Source organism: Bactrocera tryoni, chromosome 4, assembly GCF_016617805.1.
Source record: "Bactrocera tryoni isolate S06 chromosome 4, CSIRO_BtryS06_freeze2, whole genome shotgun sequence".
Taxonomy (NCBI): Eukaryota; Metazoa; Arthropoda; class Insecta; order Diptera; family Tephritidae; genus Bactrocera; species Bactrocera tryoni.
Window position 1 is genome coordinate 28,209,386 of NC_052502.1, and position 25,972 is coordinate 28,235,357.

Here is a 25,972-nt window from a genome sequence, read left to right on the forward strand (position 1 = left end):
TAAGTTCGTTTGGTCTTCATCGCCACAACCAGCCAACATTGCGGAGTGCTGGCCATTTCCACTTGCAACTTGACTGCTGCCGCCTCCCACCCCAATACCCGTACACTGGCTTATAAAGCGTATCAATGTTGATGTTGTTACAGTGCTTGTTGTTCTTGTGGTTGGTTTTCTTCTATTCGTACTCCTCGCAGTGGCTTTCGACGGTTACGACGCTGTGGCCTTGTCTTTGGCTTAAACGGCACCGTTGCGGTTTAGTGTTGTCGTTGTGGCCTTTGTGGCATGTTGGCTGGTGGTTCTGGTAGCTAGCGCATTGGTGGACTGCGGTACTCCTTACATTGTCGCTTTTTTTTTGTTTTTGGTACCTGCTACTTGCGCGTTTACCGCAATAGAGGTGAGCGTCGTGTGTCGGCCGCTAACGTTGGCTTCGGCCCGGCCACAATAATTTCATATCAGTCCAAAAGTGGGCGTTTATCGTTTGACGAAGCAACAACTTCTGGTTGTTTGCCAATTTTTCTTCTTTTTTTTTGCTCACATTCTGCTGCTACATTTACTACCTTCGTTTTCAACATTCTTTTGTTCGGATTTTTATTTTTGTTTTTGCTTTTCTCAACCTATTCAAAGCAACCGTTTATTACATGCACGATATTGAGTATTTTTCCGCGGTTTTCACATACTCATTTATTTTCGATTGCGCTTTATTGTTGTGCATTGTCGGGTTTTCTCCATATTTTTCTTATTTATGCATTTCTGTGGCTTTTGACAATGTTTATGTTTTTGTTGTTTTGATTTTAGATAAATACGGACATTTTTTTAGCAACAAAGTAGGCGACAAAACTGGGAAAATAATATTGTATATGGTAGAATTCCGCCTCAAAGGCATGACTAAACTTCGTTGTGATTTCTGCTTTAGCTAGTAAGACGACACTTGAGTGAGAAATTCTAAGCCTCATAGGAGATATCCAAGCTGTAACCTTCCATCACAATACTTAAAAATGTCCCGAAATATTTTCCAGAAACTCTTCTCTAACTGTTTAACTACTTTTCAAGGAAAACTACCAGCACCATTTTCTCCCTTGGAAATTATAGGACAATTGTCTATTGAACTTCTCTTAAGAATATTAGTCAAAAGTGCCAATTAATTATTTTACGTGAGGTTTAAAAACTGAAACTGAAACACTCTAATTGATTCTTTCCCCTTCAAACTAACTATATATACATATGATCAAATTTGAACCGGACTGGTCTATTTAAATTGTTCGAGTGGAGTTTGAAAATCGTCGAGTTGGCGTCAGAGGGATAAGACAGAAGATCTCAATATCTCGATACATATTTTGGTTGAAGTTTAGGGTATTGAACGTGTAAATTTTAAACTTGTGCCAAAAGTATGGTCGCAAAATAGAAGTCAAGCAAGTAATTTAGGACCCACATTCATCAAACACAAACTGGTGGTATGGCGTCGAACTGTCCAACAAACTAGGAAATTGCGCTCCAAAAATCAGCCACAATTTAAACCGATCTCGGCAGAGCCAATGGAATCGAAGGTCCGTTGAATTACGAAGGGCGTTCTATGTAATATTGGAAGAAAACTTTGGTCGCACTATTCTTCTAGAAGATCGGTATGATAAAAAATAAAATAATATTACACAATTCCACATTGTTGACATTTTAAAAAAAAAAATTTGGGGAAAATTCTGATAACAGTCTTAAAACAAGGCCGGCCGGAGACATGACCCTGAATATTATTTTCTTTTATGGGTTATTGTGTTTTAGAAAACAAAAGCCTAGAAACGATCAGCATGTCGAGCTGAATCGATTTAACCATGTTCGAACGACCGAAATCAAGCTCTTGTATGGAAAACTTTTTTATTTCGTGAGATATCCGTCAGGATTGGGAAGGACCTCTCCGAGCCATTCGATATCAAACGAGGTTTCAGACAAGGCGACTCCCTATGATGCGACTTCTTCAATCTATTTTTGGAGAACATAATTCGAGTTGCAGGTCTGAATAGAGAGGGTACAATCTTCTACAAGAGTGTACAACTGCTGGCATACGCCGATGATATTGATATCATTGGCCATAACAGCCGCGCCGTTACTCCAGATTGGACAAAGAATGGGTATGGTAGTGAACGAGGGCAAGACGAAAGATTTCTTGTCATCAAACAAACAGTCGTCACATTCGCGACTTGGCTCCCACTTCACTGTTGACATCAACAACAACAACAAAAACAGCTTCGAAATCCATCGCCGATTAACTCTTCCTAACAGGTGCTACTCTCTTCTCACGACAAACAAAGACAAAATTCTACAAGTCACTCATCATCCGCTACATGAGGCATGGACGATGACAACATCCGATTAGTATGCGTTACGACTTTTCGACAGAAAGGATTTACGGATTTATAGTTCTTTGCGCATTAGCAACGGCGAATACCTCAGTCGATAGAACGATGAGTTATATGAGACATACGACGACATTGATATAATTCAGCGAATTAAAAGACAGTGGCTACGCTGGCTAGGTCATGTCTTCAGAATGGATGAAAGCACTCCAGCTCTGAGAGTATTCGACGCAGTACCCGCCGGGGGAAGGAGAGGAAGAGAAATGCCTTCACTCTGGTGGAAGACCAGGAAGTACATGCTTACACTTAATTATGATCTATATACTTCTGGATGTGTTTGAACCAATAGCTGAAACACTTTAGCCACTTTGTTTGAGGAATCTCCAAAACATGCAATTTGAATGTATCAACCGCCTAATCGGGTATCGAAAAACGTTGACTTCTTAGTTTATTTAAAATGGATGAGAAGAAAAGGAAGTAATTCAGTGCTAAGTCAGGACTATACGGTGAATGGCTCATCATGTGAGAGCTGGCATTGTCGTGGTGAAGAGTGATCCGTCTTCGGTTAGTGGGTTTCCTGATTTCTTGAAAAATAACTGGAAAGCAAACGATTCTTTACCACTCAGAACTTACTGCTCTGTACTGTTCTAGTGGTATTGTTGAATCTTAATAAGTATTTCTAAAAAAAAATAGGTTTGGAAATTCTTCGTACGCGAAAAGCTTTCTTTGGAGTCGGCTCAATTTGAAACCCCCATATAGTCGACTGTTGCTTACTATCAGGATCGTTCCGAAAAAAAACTAATTCTGAACGACCTTTACGAAATTCGTCTTGGAGTGATCTACGACCACGATTGGATAAGGCTTAACATAAATAAACAAAGGTCAATGATAGCGTTTCTTTGGCAGAAAATTTGGTTAAGTTTAAGTCGATTCACAGTTGCTGAGTCAATCCACGCCGAAAGTTGTATTAAATAATCGCGCGAAAATGTTCGTGAGCTTATTTCATTTTTTAGGCGAGATGAATATTTTAAGTTACTATAAACCACAGAAATAGCGCTCGTACTAACAACTGAACAAACAGCGGGGATATATGTACATACATATGTCCAAGCATCTGAGTATGTAAATATAACAACAAAAATGTCGAACTTTACGATACATTTGTGAATTGCCAGATTGTAACTCTAGGGTTGCCAAATCACGAAATATAAAAGGCAACCCACTTATACATCGCATTATTATAATAAGTGTTTAGTCAGTTGTAAATTAACTGGACAGTTATAAGTTCAAGTGAAATGAGTGATCCAGGGAATATATTCGGGTGAAGTGGACAAAACACGATTTTTTTTACAACTTAGATTTAATAAAAATGTGTCTAAGCCCTTGGAGACCAACAAGAAATAATATACCGATGTATTTCTGCTACAAATTTTCTCAAAATAAAAGCAGAGAAAACAACAAAGAGATTATCAAATCTTATGCACAAACATACAATACATACAAATGTACCAACTTAGTTGCCACTGTGGGAGCAACAACAGCAAAAGACCTCTGCACCCGAACAGAATTTAAGCGATTAGGTTAAATTGCATGCGAGAACGAATTCGAAAAGCTACAAAGCCTGTTAAGCCAGCAGAGACAGAAGCCAAAAAGCGAACATAAAAGGGGAGGATGCGGTCATGCTAAAATTGAGGCTACAATTTTATGAAGATACTACAAAAAAAACCACAAAGAACTCAAACTTATGATGGCAAAAGACGCAATAAATAAAGAAATAAAAAGAAAATGCGAATAAGCAACAAACAGAAACAACAGAAACAAGTAATGAACGAAATCACTGTTATGTGCTGCGCGCTGCATTGTAGTTGTTGTCGTACAATAAGATAATGTATCTGCGCGAACGGCCGGCCGCGTAGTTGCCCATCCAAGCGGGATGATATTAACGTAACTACAACAAATGGCATAAAATGAAAATGAAAATGGCAAGGAATGAAACGTGCGAACAACAACGCGGACCAACAGACGGCCGATGGGCCATTACAACAAAGGCGACAAGGCCCGCGCGAGGCGAGAATGAATGTGCGCAAGTGTGTGTATAGACGACCGCCGAGTCCAACAATGGCTTCTGCTGGTAGCAAGTGCCAAGTGGCAAGTGGCAGTGACCAACGGTGGCAGTGTGGCAGGCAATTTTGCAACTACAAATAATTGGTAATCTCACAGATACACAATGATAATCGCAAATGCGAGTACGCGGCGGCCATCGTCATTCACTTACTCACTCATCTCGGCCGCAGACAGCCAGGCAGTGGCAGGCAGCATTTATTCCGCTCATTCAGCGCGCAACGCGGTCACCACCGATTGAAGTGTGGTGTGGCGGCGGGCCATTGAGCAATGCGAGCAAGAAAGCAAAGCAAAAAATATATAAAAACAAAAACAAAATATATAATAACAGTAATACAAGGTATCAATTTAGTAGGTTGGCGACGACTGGCCATTGAACGAAATCGAGCTGCTAGCGTTAAGTTAAAGCGGGGGGAGGCAGGTAGAGTGTCGCTCTGGTAATAACTGTTCCAGCCATTACAACGTCGCTGGTAGTATATGGTATGTACATACATATGTATATATATAACAGTGATTATTTCAGATATGTATAGTAGTACTTACTTGATTATTGTTGCTCGCAACTGTCAGCAACAACTGCTGATGATCACCATCATTTAGGCTAGTAATAAGCGGCAAATGTAGTGAACAGCAATAACTGAAAATAACGAAATATAATTAAAAATAAGACTTATTTAGTAATATACATATGTCAGTACGATACTCTATGATTACTTATATAACTAACTAAGTCGCTGGTGGTTGGATACTGCGAAGGAAAATATTGGGTTATTTTAAAATATATTCTACATATTCGCTATTTGCATTTGCATTCGGTATATTCAAACATATATATACGAATTCGTATCGTTTCTTTGAAGAGGCACTGCTAGAATTGAATTTACCGTTTTTAATTCGAAATATGGATTTTGTATCAACCATAATACCCTTCAGAATTGCACTTCTTATAGCAACTAATGGGTTTTTCAAATAAATCAAAAACGGTTTGAAGTATCAATGAAACTCTTTATTCCTGTGAAAGTAAATTCGATGTTATTATCTATGGAACTCGATCACGGGCACGTTTGCAGTAGTCCAGGCGCGGAACCCACTGCGTCACTGGCTTGTTAGCATGGACCATAGACTTGACCTACCCCCACAGGAAATAGTCTAACGGCGTCAAATCGCACGACCTAGACGGCCAATTGGCTGGGCCATTTCGTGAGATAACACATTTACCAAACTTGGTTTTCAATAAATCGATTGTGACATTCGCTGTGTGGCTTATAGCGCCGTCCTGTTGGTACCACATATTGTGCAAGTCCACATCATCCAATTCCGGCCAAAAATGCAATGGTAACTCATGGAGTACGTGTGGATTGCTGCCTGACCAATAACACACATTTTGGTCACTGGTGAAGCCATTCAGCCAGAAATGAGCCTCATCGCTGAAGATGATTTTTCGATGAAAATCCGTATCATTTTCTAGTTCTTGCTCAGCCCAATTCACGAACATACGACGATTCTGGTGGTCAAGCGGCGTCAGGGCTTGCGTCAATTTGATTTTGTAAGGATGTAGGCCAAAATCTTTTCGCAAAATTCTCCGATTCAACGACGTCACAGAGATGCTCAACGCTTGAGAACGACGCGTGACTGATTTGGGTCTTCCTAAATTAATGCGCTAGCGGCAGCAATATTCTCGACAACACGGGTAATTCTTTGTCTCATTGGCACGGGAACATTTTGTACTGTACTGCCTATGGATTTAAATTTTTCCACTAGACGCTCAATTGTTGATCTGACAGGACGATTTTGATGATCATAAATTGTAAGTAATAAATTTCAATAATTTTGATTCGTTGTTAGAACGATGCCATTTCCATGATAATGGCAGACCTTACTCTAGAGAAATGTCAAAAGAGAAAAACCCGATGTTTTGCAGACGTTAACGTGACGCTGTATTCCTTAGGTCCAAAAGATTTTTCGAAAAGGTTTTCACTGATCCTTGCGATATTCCAACGATGCCAGTAAGCTTTCTATCTGCTAGTCGTCGATTCTCAATCATTTCAATAATTTTTACCAATCAAAAACACTTGCTCGCGATCAACAATTATCACCGAAGGCTTTTCCAACATTCTGAACAGTTCTGCACCAGAAATTTGATTCCACACACAAAATTTAATGGAACTTCTTTGTTGTAAGAAGAAATTTTTCTGCCAACGAGTTTTCGCGCGTAATAAATGTTCCCCATACAAAGGCTTAATTTTCATCGATCAGTATACGAGAGGTCTGATATCGGTTCTTCCGACAATCTGGCATAATCGGTTTATAGCCTCTATAGCAAGATTATTAAACCCAATTTTGCCAAAAAGTTGGTATTTTCAGCCCGCCTGGTATACATAAGAATAAAGTATTTAGTCCACCACAGTTTGGAGTCCCTTACAATATCTGCTGATGTCTACTGTTAGAACAAGATTAAACCAGTTTGGTAAAGAAAATTTAAGAGTAGAATATGTCTTCCTTGACGGCGAGTAGAAATAAATCTTATGACAGAAAACTTCTTTAGCGTTGCTTGCCAACTGGGAACGCTCATTTCTAGTGTGAAGATCCCGCTCCAAAACCACCATATGCCAAGCTGACTAGGTACCCATGCTGATGGTTGAATGGTGAGCAAAGAACAATTTCCGATGCCCGGGAAAGGTCGAAGGTAACAAAGGCCTTCTCTATGCGTACTGGCTCTGAAGGGCCAAGCCTCTCCGGCTAACTCGGGAGACCAAACAACAACAACTGACACCTTGACGACTACTGCCACGGCTACATGGACATCAGCAAAAAATGAATACTTATCGGAATCTTATAACGAATATAAGATTCAAGAAGCTGGTATCTCAGGTGACGTAGAGAAAAAGCGCTAAACACAGATTGCAGGAGTAGAACAAAACTTTCTTGAAAAGGAAGCAATCGGAACCTTTCGCGGGGACCGTCAAAACAAACTCCCAGTAAAGAAATCGCTCTCACAAATAAACGTTCAAAACTCTACCCAAAAGACTTAAGCCACGAAAAAGCAGACGAGTTGGCCAAGTCAGGAGCCTTTCTAGACGAGTCTGAGGCGGACACAATACCGCCCTTGCTAGGGATGGCTCAAAAGAAAGGTGGGAACAGAAGGAAAGGACTTACTAAATAAGTCCAAGAAAAATTTATTTAGGCTTACAGTTACCATAATGCAATGGAGTGCCACATAACAATATTTGCTACAGCGCCAAACTCGAAGGGAGTAAGGAAACGGTTGTACATTTACTCTGCATGTGCTGAGCTCTATCAAAAAAATCATAACATAGATAAATAGTTTCTTTGAGAACACCTAATGGTTTAAAGACAACCCTGAAACGAGATAGTTTATTACTCTTTGAAGGGCGAGAAACCTTCTGAGGTTCTAGTTGGTTTTTTTCAGGACGAAATCCTTTCCTCAATCTCTTAGTTCGTTTATAATTTCGTATTACCTAAGAGTTACAGTTCAAGTGATAACTTGTGAATACCTTTAAAAACTTCAGACAGATCCATTGGCTTTTGTAATTATTATAGAAATTAAACTCCCACACATTCAACCCCGTTAGAGGAAAATGTAGCCTTAACTTTAGTAATAATCAACTCTCCACCTCTTCATTTCAGCACATCTTTCGCATCGCTTTTGAGTTTGTTATTACGTCAAAGCATACATAATATATACATACATTGTATATGTATCTATATTTCTGAACAAAAAAAAAAAACAAAAAAAAAACAAAATTTATGGGCACTCAAATTTCAAACTTTGGACTAAACTCTCCGTTTTATTTTAAAATTGCCTTAAAATAGGCAAAATAAAAACGAAACCAGTAGCTTTGAGTAGTAAAATTCGTCAGAAAGTGCAAATACGAATGGCAATAAGAAATGTGGTAAATTATATTGCTATGTCTACATGCATGCAACACCCAGTAGCAGGGCATTATGCAACAATTTCAGCACAGGGGAAATACGAAATACAAAATATTATCATTTAATGTGCCGTCAAAGTGAAGTCTAACCATTTATTGACAATTATTTTGGTCACAAAACAACAATAAATGTTACAACACAAGGCAAAGTTGCACAAATAGCAAACGTATAGCCATTAACTATGAGAATGTTGCAACACCGACTTTAAAACACTTAAATATTTGCATACACATTATTCATGGAAGGCTACAGTGTGGCTAAATTGAGTTGACATTTCGCAAAACTTTTTAATTCGCATATTTGGGCACACAGGTTGACAATACTGCCGGCATTTATCAGAATGCTGATTAAAGATAAAAATATAAAACGGTATTAATTTTAGTTACTCAATTTTTACGGCAGCTACATGTTTGCTATGCTGGTCCAAATTGAACAATATATTCGAATATTGTAGAATTGTCTTTGACAACAACCCACGCCATATTTCATGAAGATATCTCGCGTCAAGTAAAAAAGGCTTTCATGCAGGGACTTGACTTTACATCCTAAAGTTGTCTGACATCAGCGGTTCCGACAAAAAACCTTCTCGAAAAAAAAAGAAGTTTTCGATCGATATTTCAAAAACTGAAGGATTAAAGGACCGGACCTTATTTATTTCGAAATGAGGCACAAAATGTCTTGATGAAATCGAGGCGGACGATCTCTATTTCCAACAAGACGGTGCTCCACCTTATGTTCACGTCTAAACAAGGAGACAATAGGGCAAAGTTTGGCGAATCCTTAATTTCTCAGTCAAATTACCGTCAAGATCAAGCGATTTAACGTCTTCCTTCAGATTTTCTCAGAAGGTTTTTTTAAATCAAAGATTTACATCAATCAACTAGCAATGCTCGAGATGCTCGAAGACAACATTCAGCGCACTATCGTCTAAATTCCACCCGAAATGCTGCACCAAGTCATCGATTATTGGCGTAAATGAATGCATATATACAAACGAAGCCGTGGTTGCCATTTCGCCTACACTTTGTTCAAACTATAAATGGCTTAAAATCTACATAACAAGAAACAAACAGGACCTATTTTGACCAAATTTGTGTATTTTATTTCATTTTAACATCACGTGATGCTTGTTGGTAGATCCTTTATATAGATGGAGACGGAAAACATTGGAAACATCTATACGAAGTATTCTCCGCCCTCCAGCTTATCCTTGCATCAAAGGTAATGTAGGATTCCACATGGACAGCTGTGGACACTGGGCTTTGTGATTCCCAAACCTCCTAGACATGGATCACCAGACCTTATCTGCCGATTAATCGTTTTGAGCGTACCATATTAAGGTGACTAATATTAATCTGTGGAGGATGGAGTCATATGTAGAAGTTCACGCAAGTGAGGAAAGTTCTTTGATTGCCATTCACTTGGGAGTGGCCAGAAATAATTCTTTTACATATGGCTCAAGCAGTTCAAGACTTCCGGTGTTTGACCAAGTATCCTCTGGGTAGCCTAAGAACATCCGTTTGAAGGCGAACTAAAGTGAGAAGGCGAAAACATTCAATACATAGGGTTATGCGCTGGGTTTGGGACCCGCCACGTAAAAAAAACCCCCAATGAAAATTAGCAATCAGCCTCGGATGAGAGACCCCCCTTTTGATGACGACCATGGCAAACGAAATAAGGACTACGAATTGAGGGCATGCACCTGGAATGTCCGGTCCCTTAATTGAGAAGGTGCCGCTGTCCAGCTGGTTGATGTCCTCGTGAAAATAAAGGCTGACATCACCGCCGCACAAGAAATGCGATGGACGGGACAAGGACTGAAATTAATAGGTCCTTGTGGCATTTACTACAGTAACCAGCGAAAACTCATTGAAAATTACATTAAAACAGAAATTTGATTCTACAGTGTAATTAGAAATGGTCATCTACATATGTATATCCTTGTGTTTATTTTAGTTGGCTAAGTAAAAGCCAACATGTGTTATTTCGGCCTGATTAAGCAATTGAGAAGTAAAGTCCCCTTTTGACAACGTCTGATGTGGCGGCGTTACGAGTTTTAGAAAGAAATGTCTGCAGAAGATTTATGGTGCTCTGCGCATTGGCAAGTGCGAATACCGCGGTCGAAGGAACGATGAACTGGACGAGATATACGACGACATTGACATAGTTCAGCGAATTAAGAAACAGCGGCTACGCTGGCTAGGTCATGTCGTTCGAATGGACGAAAACACTCCAGCTCTGAAAGTGTTCAAAGTAGTACTCGCCGGGGAGAAGCAGATGAAGAGGAGGACCTCCACTCCGTTGGAAAGACCAAGTGGAGACAAAGAAATTTAAATTTTACCTACAAATGACCTACTCTGTCCGAAAACCCGACATAGTATACTTGGAATTCACCAAGCCCAAAACTTGAATGGTTGTCTACAAAACAGCATAAAGGATGTACAATAAGTAGTTTCATTGAAAGCTAAATCGAAAACTTGAGGTTGCTTAGGTGTATATCTCTAATCTGACTATGGATCAGTTTTAGGTATCACGATTTCAACAGCAAGGAAACAGTAATAATGGAAACATTAAAATTAAACAATAATAACATAAGTTCAAAACCTGGAGCGTTGGTATACTATACAGTCACACTGTATTCCAGCCATCGCAAAACAACAAGAAAACGACAGCGACTGCCATTGGTAATGATTGTCCTATGAAATTGCGGAAAAAAATCGGAAATAATTCTCGCTATATTATGCTCTGCGGTGAAAGACAGTTGAGTGGCGCCACAAATCTTATAACATACCAGCCGTGCAACAATGCAACGCGAACGTGGCTTATTAGTCATAAATTTCATGAAAAATAACTATGCGACGGATAAATGGTGTGGCCGAGTGCTGCTGCACGGCTACTGGTTGCGATGCTGATGGTGGCAGCAATAACAAACCCATACATATAAACAATAGGCTGCATCATTGAAATGTAAAAGAGTATGTGCGTAGTTGCCACCGAATGATTGCGGCAGCTGCACCGAATGGCGACGCAACGCAATACGTGATGCCGCAACATGTGGCGGGCCATCGTCGAATGACTTCAGTTGCTCAGCTTCGATGTGGCATCATGCAAATTTGCACTTCCTTTCATAATAACCAAATGCCATGGCGCAGCAAGTGGCATGCCCCAGCATAAGCACGGCATAGCACATAAATCAGACATGGTCAGTTCATCAGCGTGTCGTCAATGAATGTCTTCGTAGAATATACAAAAGCAAGTAGAAATATGTAGCAAAAAAAAATCACTTCATCACACAGCGGCTTACAACATGCGCTGCGCTCTTTCAACTCTGCACGAAACCGCATGTTGCACTTTCAACTCCAGCTGCATTGGCGGTCAGCACGCGCTGTCTTGTATTTTTGTTGTTGTTGTTCGTGATTTTTTCGCTTTTTTTTGTATACAATGCCAAGGCAGTATATCAGCTAGCTGGCTGAGCAGTCAGCAAGTGAGTCAATCATGTGGCAACCGTTGCTGTTGCTGCCACATTACGCTTGCCACTTGTTTGCGGCTGTTGGCTGTTGCCCGTTGGCTATCATTGCGCGGTATTTATGACTTTTTTTGTGCGTTGATGTACGCGACTTACATTTATGTACATTTAGAGATATTCTAGACACTTGTTGTAGTGTGCGGCTGATAGATGTGCGGCCAGGTTCTGCGCAGTCGCTCATCAATGATATTTGTGCTTCGACCATCATCAAATGTAATTCATATCATCACTAATCGATTCTTTTCATATCTCATTATTTTCAATTAAAATATTTTCAATTCAAACTTCCTTCAGAAGAGCCATTGCCCCAAAGTGGGCACATGTTCTATTGGCTCTACACAAGTGTCATCTGTACTTAGCTAAGACATGGTTCGGCGGTGTGGTCGATGGAATTATTGAAAAATCATTGCATTACACCCCTGGAACAGCGGGCCTCCTTGCTGGGGAGTACGGGCGCAATGAAAACTAAATCAACAAAGGCAATGAAGGTTATCCACTCAATTCAACCGATAAGTATTCAAAAAATATGAATCAATGCTCAAGGTCAGCCTGCTCAATATTTTAGGCCATTAGAGGCAGACCCGGCCGGCATAGTAAGCTTCGAGCTTGTTACCGATCCCTGACTAAATTGGCAACGCGACCGAGGAAAAGAAATTCATAAAGAACTAAACATAATATTTTCACTCCCCAGAAGAGAAGAATAAACCAATGGTTCTGTGATAAGACAGTTCCATCGAAGATCTAAATATGCACCAAAGGATTAAAAGGTGAAATAGGCTTCTTCAGTAGTAATTTATATGTAAAAGCATTATCTTACCATACTAAATCACTACAATTCAGTGTTTCAGGCCGAAATTGTTGGCATAACAGAAGGTAGTAATTGAGCTTCTGCTCTAATCAGCAAATTCATAAATCTTCTAATGGACAGCCAAGCGACAACTAGCGCTATCCGTAGCGCCAATACTAAGTCTCACTGAGTTAAGTTATGTAAGCAGGCAAGTAGGCGTTAGAAGCAATTGGCCCTAGAGGAACAGCTCAATACATACCACCAAGAAAATTTTTACTTCTAGGCAAAAGTGAACCTAGCAATAAGTGCAGGAGTAATCACAGAGCACGTTTCCTTAAGATCCCACCCCAAAAAAAGTGGGAAAACTAGATTCGGCGGATTGAAAAGCATATGCAAAGGATAATGACACGCTGGAAAATTATTTTTGGGAATGACAGCCTATGTACAGCCGAATGAGAGGAATATATTTTAGAGCGCCCAATGTCCCAACTTAAGAGACACTGGGCAGCTCGGGTAGAAGAACGTCATGGTTTTTACCAAATCGCGTAAGTTTCTGGGATTTTGGTTATTGCCCGAGGTCTAAGTACGGCTACCAGAACTCAACTAACCAACCAACATTTCAAAAGTATGTCATGTGGTGGCTATCAGTTAGAGCTGGGAACTTCTGATTTTCCGTAACAGTAAATGGGATGAGGAAGATAAACTTAGGTGTGTTAACACCTACATATATGAACCACTTAATTCAAGAGACATAATCTATGCACAAGCAATTTAGTCATTAAAAACTCGGAAAATTGGATTGCAGGTTGGAATTATATCTTCATTGAGGTATTTTGCAACAAAAATCTAGGACGCGTTTGAAAGATACAATTTCTCTACGATCTTAAGGACATAAACTACTCTAGAACCTTCAAAAAAGGAATAACTTAGAGAACTCTTAGAGTATATGGAACGCGTAATCGAATTACTCTTCCTCCCAGTCTTTATTAAACATATCTTGGAATGTGGAAAAAAAAATGTCAAACCTTGAACTGGATATATAGGCTAGGTGTCGTTGCAGTCGTATATCTCCAGTGCTACCAATCACATTGTGTCATACCATATACTGTTGGAAAGGTGAGATTTAACAAAAAAAATTAAATTAGGAGAAGTTGAAAAAAAGTTACATCTGTTCAAAAATAAGTGAAAATAATGAAGAAATGCGCTATATTTTGAAATTTTTGTATCAAAAGGCAAGAATGCCATGCAAGCCACCAATGAAATTTGTGAGGTTTACGGAGACGATGATGTATCAGTTCGTGTAGTACAACAATGGTTCGCCCGCTTCCGTTCTGGAAGCTTTCGCTCTGGTCGACCGGCCGTTGAAAAAGTCGATGAAATTATGGAAAAGATTGGCCAGGACCGCCACATAAGCAGCCATGACATCACTAAGGGACTTAACATTCATCATCAAACGGTTTTGAACAATTTAAAAAAGGCTGGCTACAAAATGCCGCTCCATGTTTGGTACCGCATGAATTGTCTTTGAAAAATTTAATGGACTGAATTATAATAACATCTGCGATTATTTTCTGAAAAATTAGATAAAATACGACAATAATGTGCGAAAAAGGTCATGGTCCAATCGTGGTGAAGCTCAACAAATGGTCGCAAAGCCAGGACTGAAGCCTCGAAAGGTTATGCTGAGTGTTTGGTGGGATTGGAAAGGAATCATTCACTATGAGCTACTTCAGCCTAGTCGAACGATTGATTCTACATTTTACTGTCACCAACTCATGTCATCTCATCAAGATTGAAGCAAGCAATGAAAAAAACGTCCAGAACTGATCAACAGAAAGGGCTTCGTCTTCCATCAGGACAACGCTGGACCACACACATCTTTGATGACTTGGCAAAAACTGGAAGAGTTTTGCTGGGAAGTTTTGCCCTGACCTTGCACCATCAGACTACCATTTGTTTCGGTAAAAGAAACTGTTCAGATCAGATCACTATAGCATATACATATGTAGCTGTCATACAAACTGAACGATCAAATGAATTATAGTAAATTACGAATTATAATTACGGTGCACCCGAAGTTAACGTTTTTTCTTCTGTTTAATTCAGTTCAAACTACAATGAGAGCAACTGCACGAGTTCTTACCGGTTGCTTTTATCGAGGGCGTACTGTACATAAATTTATAGATATAAGTACTCGAATTGTTGGCCAACTCCATCTTAATTGAGGATATTGAGTAGGTGGCAAGAATAACAGTTCTTGAGAGCACATAAACACACGCATAAGTATGTGGTTACTAAAAAGCTACATTATCAGAAAGCTCCACACACACACACACACACCTTCATCTCTGTGTCTGTTTGGTCATATTAAATTCCTAGTTATTTTGATATCTTGTCGCACTTTCAAATTAATGAGCAATTCATGGCCCACCAAGTGCCTGCGCCTGTAGATATGCTACATTTAACGTTAAGCATGGAAGCTGATGATGACATGCAAACAACTAAGCACGTATGTGTGTGTGTGTGTGTGTATTTACTTGTAATTCTAGTTAATTTTATACTGTTATTGCGCAAGCAATGCAACAGTCGCCACATGGCCAAGTAAGTGAAGTGACTAAAAGGCATGTAATGTATGGATGTAAATACATATGAGCATATGTACATATGTATATGTGTTGCATGGATATCGTGTCAGAATTTAGTTTTAACTGCCACCGCTTCAGGTAAGTAAGCTTTTTTAAGTGGAAAAGTTTGCACTTGCACGTACACACACATATGTACATACATACATATGTACATGGCTGCCACACATGTGTACATTTAAAATATTTACACTTGGCCCTTTTGCACGCAAGTGTGTGTTGTCTCTTAATTTTTGAGAAAACAACACTAATTGCGCAACACATATAGTATATTAGCTGACTGCCATTTTGGCCGCTAGTCAAGTCAGTCAATTTTCACATACAAGACGTCCTTCTGGCACTTACAGCTACTTGCAACATTTTGTGGCATGCAACATGCAGCGTTTTAATGGCAACTTTCCACATTTGTGTGAACAATGTGTAAACAATACTTGTGTATGAGAGGATAAAGTTGCACTTGCAACAATAATAACAGCAAACGAAGCACATAGCCACATATAATGAAATATGTTTGAATGTGTGTGTGTTAAAAGTTTTGTACACGCCTAATTTGCCTGGTAATTTATTAAAATTTCCACAGCTCTGCACCAATATTTTGCTGGTATTCAAATGCTTTAAGCAGTTTTGTAAATTTATTGCAAGCAAATCAACAGCAGTCCTCCCAATGTGGCAGCCACTTAATGTCCAGTTTGGCTAATCAAGCGTGCGATGATTTTCATGCAACCAAATTGGTCTGCACATCCATCCATGCACATATATACATAAATATATAATATGTGTATATATGTACTATATATATGTGTGTATTTGCTTGGTGGGCAACTTCTAAAACCCTCTGCTCAAATGACTAACGGTAAAAATGGCTTGTGAAGCAAAGGAATACTGCGAAAATACATCACACTTTGGCTGGCAACGTTCATTTGTATGTGTGTGTGTTTGGATAGCGGTTTACTCGAAAGTGCGTGTTGTGTGGTCCGAATCAGAAATCGAATGACACGAAAGCAAGCATCACTTTTGCGCAATAGCTGTGAGGTGCCGCGAAATGGAGTTTAAATGAAATGAGTAGTGGTTGCCGGGCAAACCAGGAGCGATGCGTGAAATTGGTAGTTAAAAGCTACTTAAAAATAGTATCAGTTCCTAACAACTATCCTCTTCTTTCGATTACCTATTATGATTACCTAATTTTTTATCATACATTTTCCGCTCTTTTGATATTTCTCTTTACGACATACGATACAACAACGAGTCGAAATTATTAAAATTTACTACCGAAATTTGGAGTCAGTGACCTCAACTTTAAAAGCGCTACGTCCATGTTTTGATCGTCATAGTCATCCTGTTAGATAAACAATTGAGTTTCTAGTGGAAAGATTTCAACTTCAGGCACAGTACAAAATGTTCCCGTGCCAGTGAAACAAAGAAGTGCCCGTAATGTAGTGATGAGGCTCATTTATGGCTGAATGGCGTCGTCAATAATCAAAATACGAGTTATTGGTCAGGCATCAATCCACACGTAGTCTATGAGTCACCATTCCATTCCAAAAAAATTACGGTTCGGTGCGGTTTATGGGCCAGCGGCGTCATTCCGTGATCGCTACCGCTTAATGATAACCGAATATTTTTGGCCCGAATTGGATGGTACGGACTTGAAAAATATGTGGTTCCAACAAGACAAACCACGCAGCGAATGTCACAATCGATTTATTGAAAACCAAGTTTGGTGACCTTGTTATCTCACGAAATGGCCTAGTCAATTGGCCTCCTCGGTTGAGCGATTTGACGCTGTTAGACTATTTCCTGAGGGGCTACGTCCAGTCTGTGGTATATGGCAACAAGCCAGCGATGATTGATGGAATTCGTAGGAATATCGAACGTGAAATTGCAGCAGTATCGGCCGAATATTCCTTGAAAACCGTCGAAAATTGGTTCGAGCGTCTGGACATCTGCAAGTGTGTCCGTGGTGGCCATGAAATACGAGTTCCATATATAATGTGATCGAATGTACTTTCCTAGCTACCTAAACTATTCAAGGTATAATAACCTAATTTGCTAAGAGCAAATCTTTTTGACATCCCTACACACCCTTTGAAAATGCTTCATTTCAGATTATAACCCCGCCCACTCCCCATATAACGGTTCTGTTAAAATACTAAAAGTGCGATAAGTCTATAACTAAACGCTGCATCTATAGCGTAATTCACACCCGAAATAGTACGAGATATCTTTATAGGAGCAGGTGTCAACCGCTCACATTAAGATGAAAAACCGTATCTCGTGACCTACTAGACCGATTGCAATCAAATTCGACTTTGCGTTGCGAAAATGGGCGAAATCAGACAAAACCCTAATGAGCATATAACACAATTTTAAATTTCTTTATTTTTTTTTTCATTTTCCAGTATACAAATCAAGAAGCAATCAATGTATCCGGATAAAACTTTGAACGAATAGTGCCTTTTAAATTTACCAACTTATAACCAAAAATTGTCCAAGTCGAACCAAAACTATTCAAGCCTCCGATACCAAATACATATGTGGTTAGTTTCTATTGCGAACTTTTTATCGAAAAATATCGGAGAGACTGCCAGATAGTCGGTTATTGAAATTCGAAAAGGCTTTCTCCCGGCTTTGATCTTGGCTAGTTCCAAGAGTATAAAATGTACGGTTACATCCGAACATAAGTAGCTCTTCCTTACTTGTTTTCTTCGGACTTTATTTTGTATGGGCGTAGCATTCGAGTCAGACAATTTCAACAAGAATATACACGAAGAATCCCAAGTGAAAACAAGGACTATTATCATTGCCTGGAGAGGAATTGTTCTCATAAGTGCAACTCATCGAAAAAATGGTTAGAAGATAATACATTTTTGAGTGATGAGAATGTGTCTTTAAGTCCATTAACCCAACACTTGAACAAAGAAACTAACTACTGCCCCGTGGTTGCCTCAGTGGAGTTTTAGCGAAACGAAAATCGCGTTACAAAATCGGGTTCGACCAAGTGTAATTTTCTTTATCAATGCTTTTGCTTGCAACTTCATCGGATATTTGCTGCGTGACAACAACAACAATAACAACTATATTTTTCATCTTATCAGAGAAGTGGTTGCGTTAACACTTAATTTTTCTTACGAAATTCTTTCGCTGTCTTATTTGATAAGTTTTATTTTTGCTTTACACCGCTATGTGTGATTGTGTGCCGTTATAAGGTATTTATTTTTACTTTCAAACTTTGCTCTTTCACCGCGTTCACGTTGCTTAACTAACTAACGGCGCGGTTGGAGAACTCGTTAGCCATTTTTGCTGAAATCTGAAATATTTGTGACTCTTCGTCGCTGTTGTTGCTAGTGTTGTTTTTGTTGTTGTGTGGTCGTTGTCAGCGGCGACAACATTAACGGGCACAGCGGCACAATGGCAACGATGTCACCTACTGGCCCTGCCCCATCGACGCATGGCGAATCAGAAACGCACTAAACGGACTCTGCCACAGCTGCCGGTGTTGCAAGTGCCTTCTTCAGTTCTGGTGTTGACTGCCGCTCGCCCCTCTGACTCTTCAACCATCAAGCATGGAGTATTGTGCAACCGGGAATCGTTGTGTTGGGCAGCTACTTTGATCAGTGTTGCTTTTGTTTTTGCTTTGCTATGCTTGGCTGTTTTTATGCCAGTGTCTTGCTTGCTCCATAGTTGTCATTTGTGTCACGTTCGTCGGGGACTTTTGGATTTTATTGCACTTGTTGTTGCTACCACTCAGTATACTAGTTCGATGTTGGTGGCTCTGGTTGATGGTACTCGTTGGTGCGACCTCAAAAATTTTCCACATTGCATTTGCTCCGCTCTTCTAGGAGTCCAGTTAGTTTATATGCGCTGCTTTATTGTTGTTGCTATGGTGGCTGCGCAGCGTTGATGATGTTGATGTTTTCGAATGTACGGATCACACATGTCACACGGAGTGCGCAAATATGGGTGTTCCATATACGGAATCTAGGGTCCGACGTGGAAATTCATCTAGTGTGTTCCTTCAGAGTTTGGGTTTGGATCTCACTTATTTCCACGCACTTTAGCACAAGTATGTTGGTTCCACATTCCATATATAGGACTAGGGTCAGACGTGGAAGTTTTGTCCACAGGAGAGAACTAACATTTTGGATTTTAAATCGATTTAGAATGAGGTAATCCCCCCGGCTTCGTTGGATTTCGGCTGTGGATATAATTTATTTTCACAAACTTGAGCACAAATATGGGCATTCCTTATATGGATCCAGCATGGAAATTTGTCAAACGTGCTCCTTCAGAGTTTGGGTCTGGTTCACAATTATTTCCACACACTTTGGCGGAAGTAGGAGGGTCCCATATTCCGTATATAGGACTAGGGTCCGGGGTGGAAATTCTGTCCTCAGGAAGGAGCAAATATTTTGGATTGTAGAATGAGGTATTCCCTTCGGCTCCGTTGGATTTTGGGTGTGGATCTACTTCATTTCACATACTTGTGCACAAATATGTGATTTTCATATATGGAATCCAGGGTTCGACGTAGTAAACACTTTTTTGAACCTGAAGATCAGTATATTGGCTTAGTTTTTTTAAAAACAAAATGGCGTACGATCGACTATAAACCAATATCTGTTCTTCCAACTTTTTTCTACAGGGTATGAACCCATCAATTCCGTTATACATATGTATATGCGGATGTGCTGCGGTTGGCCATGTATCACATCCTAAAAATGGCACGTACCAACACACAACATTACACCTATCACATAGCACCGCAACGCAACGCAACATAAATACAAATACCATGGCAACAACAACAACACCGCCACAGCGGGAATCAAACATTTTTTGCTTGCGTATTTCTGGTTATTTGCTCGCCTCGATGTGACATTTCTGCCATACATTGTACACCATTTTCCTTTCGTTTTTACGTTACGTTCATGTTGTTGGTGTTGTTGTTGTTGTCCGCGTTCGTGCAAGCGCCATTGCAGTGAACCGAAATTCGTACGTGACTTTTTACACTGCAATATTTCTTTAGCCCCCAAGAGTGAATTTGCAGTCGGGCATTGTAGCGATCTCTCTGGATTTAGTGGGTGTATATATGTATATGTACATAGGTATTATGTGCATAGGATATGCACGTGGACGTAATGTTCACCAGCGGCACTCGGTTATAGCAACACTGTGTTATTTAAATGACATATTTCAAATTTTTTGATTTAATATTTTGTTTCATAATTTAGGGCTTTTTCTAAGGCAACTCAACTGAATATGAATATAGGAGTATCTAGGATACTTATCTGATTAGTATGCATGAAAATTGGTGTCATCTACGAGAAACATGTATATCCGTATAAGTAAAGAATTGGATTTGATATGAATTTTTAAAGTTCAGTCTGCGCTGACATTTTTGTCAAGATAATTTATCACATTTTTTTACAAAATCAATTTTAAAGTAATGAACATATTGAAAATATATACTTTTTCTAATAAGTGCAGTTCTAGAGACTTGGTAAACCGGGCCGAAAGGTAAGATAGAAGGTAACTTATAGGAGAATTATATAAGCAATAACTAGACTCTCAGGAGTTAAAAATCATCTGGGTGCCCAGTAAAAATAGGAAATGTAAATAAAGGGAGCAGGTGAGAATACAATTTCCCATACATCTCCTTCAAAGGTTAATTGAAGCAATGGACCCTAGAAGAAAATCTCGGGTCTTGGAACACTAGCAACACCGCTTACCGAAAAGTTACTGTGAGGTATTATGGGTTGATGGTGGACACACCAAAAGCTCCTACTTCCAGGCAAAAGAGAATTTAGAAATATTGTAGGGGACATCACAGCGCACCTATCCTTAAAATGTCACCTTCAGAAAACTAGAAAAGTGGATTCGGCGAAAAGTAGAGCATGCGCGGAAGATAATAACCCGCTACAACATTATCTATGCGGATGAGGCGGGAAGTATTACGCGGTTACCAAATAAGAGACATTGGGCCACTGGTGTAGGAAATACTCAGGCTTTTTATTAAATTCAATGAATTGATGAAGAGTACTTACTTTGAATAGCACACAGTAGCACAATGGTCTTAACGTTGACTAAGTGCGGGCGCTTGCGGTCTAGCGCTCCTAAAATATATGGAATCATGGAAATTCTACTTAAGAAATTGAATAGGATATAACAAAGATCAGCTAATACTTTGCGGCATTCCTCATGCCGTGCCGTGACAATTGGCCACAACACGTGCGGATTGGAATAGATACCGAAAGTAGAAGAGAGAAGCAAGACGCATTTGCAGAAAAACAGAGAGAGGCGGAAATGCACGAGTATGGGAAGCTTGACAACCTGGCCGACAGGAGTTATGCCCGAAAAATCTACGAAAAGAAGCGACGACTAACAGAATAAACAGATGAAGACCGGAGCATATTCTTGTAGAACTTCCAGAGGTGATCTAGTCTGCTGAATGGCTGTGAAAGCATAACAACACTGCAGAACTGATAAAGAGCATGCATGAGCTTCTTTGTAGAATATGGTCGGACGAAAGCATTCCAGAAGATTTGAAATTAAGCGGGCTCTGCCTAATCCATAAAAAGCTAGATCCAACCATCTGCGCCAACTACCGTGGGATAAGCCTCCTTAACATATAAGACTGCTAGCGTACGCCGATGACATCGATATCATTAGCCATGACAACCACGCTGTTAGTTCTGCTTTCTCCAGGTTGACGAAAGGGTAAGACGAAATATCTTCTGTAATCAAACAGTTCTCGCGCGACTTGGCTCTCACGTCACTGTTGACAGTCATAACTTCGAAATAGTAGATAATTTCGTCTATCTTGGAACCAACATTAACACCAACGCAGAATAACTCTTGCTAACAGGTTCGAATTCGGCATGAGTAGGCAATTGAGAAGTAAGGTTCTCTCTCGACGAACAAAAACTAAATTCTACAAATCATTCATCATCTCCGTCCTGGTATATGCTTCAGAAGCACGGACGATGACAATATGTGATGAGTGAGTGTTCATAGGAAAGGTTCTGCAGAAGATTTATGGTCCTTTGCGCATTGGCAACGGCAAATACCCCAGTCGATGGAAAGATGAGCTGCACGCCCTTAGCTCTGAGAGTATTCGACCCCGGGGAAGCAGAGGAAGAGGAAGACCTCCACTCCGTTGGAAAGACTAGGTGGAGAAGGACCTGACTACACTTGGAATCTTCAATTAGCGCCAAACAGCGAAACGGAAGATCGACTGGCGCTCTGTTGTAAACTCGGCTATAACCGTGTAAGTGGTGACTACGCCAATAAAGTAGAAGAAGATAAGTAGCCCCTTAGCTGCACAAGATTGGCGACACACTATTATAAATTTCTTTGCTTCGAACTGTCATTTCATCTCACGAATTTGGTGATTTTTAGCAAAATTCAAGGAAAACTTTAAATAATTCACGCTACATACACTTTATACTATATACACATGTACATAATATTATATTGTACATGAAACCCCGTTTTCATGTACTTTTTTCTCCACAGTTAAGCCTTCTTTATGGTGAATTTTAACAGTTTTCCCTCTACTCGAACTGTCATATTTGATTTCTGATTTTTTGTAGCTTTCACATACACACAATACTCTGTGAAAAAGAACTTATTACCCAGCAAAGGGGGCGCCGATATTTGTGAGTTTGTCATTTTCGTTGTTTTCTACTCTTTTTTTGGCAGTGTTCTTTTAGCGGTTTTTGTCTTCTTTTATGCAGAAAGTAACAAAGGTATATATTTATGTATGTATGGGCGTGTATCTTTGACGTTGTGGTTAACATTACATTGGTGTCCTTGGCAAACGAAAAGGCTGCTCAAATTTATGACAAACGTAAGCGTGGCAAGCCGCCGGGATTTTATTTTATTTTACACCCAATATAAAAGTGAATTATGAACTGGGGACACATGTAAGTCAGGTATAAGACAAACGTATAGTATAGGCACACACACAAATTATAAAATATATATAAAGAAAAACATATTGCAAAAACATTAGCGATAGGTGTGAGTTGTATTTTATGACAAAGTGAATATCAAAAAATATAACAAAACATAACTTTAACATACATATGTATATGGTAAAAAGTGAGACCTTTATTTTTTCGAATTTACAGTTAAATACCAAGGCAATATATCAACCAATCATTTAGCATCAATTGGTTCCTTTCCCTTCATTCTTCGTAAGCTTATTGATCATTATGGAATACCCGGTGGAATCATCGGTCCATATTTCTTCAAAAATTATGAGAACGTACCCGTCTATTGCGACCGTTATCGCGCCACGATAACCGACTATTTAATGCCTGAAACTGAAGCTCGTGATCTCGACGACATTTTGCTTCAACAAAACAGCGCCACTACACAGACATCGCATCAATCTTTAGAGAACACTTCGATGAGCAGATAATTTCATGTTTTATGCCGGTCGCCTAGATAGTGTGATAGCACACCGCTAGACTTTTTCCTGTTAGGATATGTAAAGTCTAAAGTCTATGCGGACAACCCCGATTCGCTTCGATTCAGTCCTTGGAGCAAAACAACACACCTATCATTCGCTTAAATTAACCATCTGAGAGGAAGCCGCGGAAAACATTTCAAAGAGATAGTCTTCAAAAATTAAGTGCCGAAGAATATTCTTTGAATAATAATAAACATTCCCCATTAAGTATAAAGTTTCTGTGATGTTTCTTTAAAAAAGTAAAAAATTTAAAAATGGATCACCCTTTATACTCAAAGTTTTTTTTGAATCTCATAACTTTGCTTTCCTTCGTAGTTTATACTTAGTATCAAATTTGACCCAGACTAGTTACCGAATAATACTTAATGATTCGGGTTTCGATATGATCCTGAATCTATGGAGCCTAAAAATTTTAAACGTCACAAGATTATGTAAAAAGTAATAGTAAGACTAAAAGTATTTCAAATTGACGACAATAGCTGCTACTTTGGACTGTGTCGACAATTGAAAAGTAAAGTCCTTTCTCGATGAACAAAGATGAAACTCTACAAGTATTTCATCATTGCTGTTCTGCTATATGATGCGGACGCATGGGCAATGACATCATTTGATGAGTTGGCCTTAGAAGTGTTCGAGAGAAAGGTTCTCCAGAAACTGCGCATTGGCAACCACGAGTATCGCAGTCGATGGAACGGTGAGCTGTACGAGATGTACGGCGACATTGGCATATGTAGGTCAGCGAATGAAGAGACAGCGGCTGCGCTAGTTAGATCATATTGTTCGGATAGACGAGAACGCTTCAGTTTTTAAGGTTTTCGATTCAAAACCCGTCGGTAGAAGCAGAGGAAGACCTTCACTGCGTTGGTGAGATAAGGCGGAGAAGAACCTTCTCCCATTACTTTTCAATATTTTTGAGTTATTTTGGAAAAATTTAATGAATGTAATTGCTTAGAGTAACGGATATATGTATACCATATGAAAAAAACAATTCATTTTCTATTTTGAATTGAAGACTAAATTCCAACCCAACAAATTTCGCTTAAAATCTCTTCAAGCACTTTCGAGAGTCAACAAATGTGCGAACAAGCATATTTGCCACAACACATGTACGTACACTCACACATACGCACGCAAGTCATCTTCACGCCTATATGCATGTAAATTTGCTGCATATTAAACTTTTCACATTAAATGAATGAGTACCAAATTCATGGCAAAAATTTGCATAAAGCCGGTAGCTTCTGCTGTGACCCCCGCAATTTTGTGCACACGACGAACAGGAGGACGTATGCATGTGTTATTGTATACTTAAATGTGTGTGTGTGTGTGTGTGTGTTGCATATCCTTTGCTGTTTCACCATTTTATGTTTGCACTACCTAATCGCCGGTACACATCTTAATACGCACACTTGCCTACACACACACACACATATACAAAACGAACTCGAACACACATTTTGCAAGCACTGTTGTGCCGTGCGAAAGCAACTTTGCCCGACCACACTAATCGCCGACAGAATTTGTTGTATTATTTTCATTATTTTTTCCCTCAACCATGTGTTTGTTGTAGTGATAGAGCGCTAAAGGCTGATGTGAGCGGAGGTCTGCTTGAAAATTGCAACATTTCTTGCTCGTCTCTAAGCCTACAAATTGTTGTGATAACATAATTTCCATTTAACCGACAAAGTAGCTACCATTTTATGGTTCTAATACTCCTACGAAATTCAAATTTCGGTTCCACCACAAGCAAAATGAGTGTGTACACTGGAAAATATTTAGAGTATGAATTAAAAAGAAAAATAAATTATTCATTTGAACCGTTTGAATTGTCACAATCTGTCTCTCTTTCTTTCTCCCTCCCTCTTTTTCTCTTTCTCTCTCAGTTCTTCAAGAGAATACTATAAAGTTTTGTAGTGATCCCATACAGTTTTGTGAAGTGCTTTGAATCGTTTGAGTTGTCACAATCTCTCTTTCTCTCTCTCACAAGCTGTTTCTTTCTATTTTTCAGTTCTTTAATGTGAAGTCCATAAATTCCGGTAGGGAATTTTTTTACAGGAACCTCTTAAAGCGGTTTAGTTGATCCATTTATTCGTCCAATAATTTTTTTTTCGCCGGATTTGACAC

General features: G+C 39.5%; 1 long non-coding RNA gene across 1 annotated transcript in view; it reads right to left on the bottom strand.

The window, feature by feature from the left end:
- Positions 1 to 5,010: 5,010 nt before the first annotated feature.
- Positions 5,011 to 25,972, bottom strand: part of LOC120773841 — a 306,574-nt gene continuing 285,612 nt past the window's right edge. The window contains exon 3 of the long non-coding RNA XR_005705192.1: positions 5,011 to 5,100. This is a non-coding gene — a long non-coding RNA (uncharacterized LOC120773841). The remainder of the gene's footprint in view (positions 5,101 to 25,972) is intronic.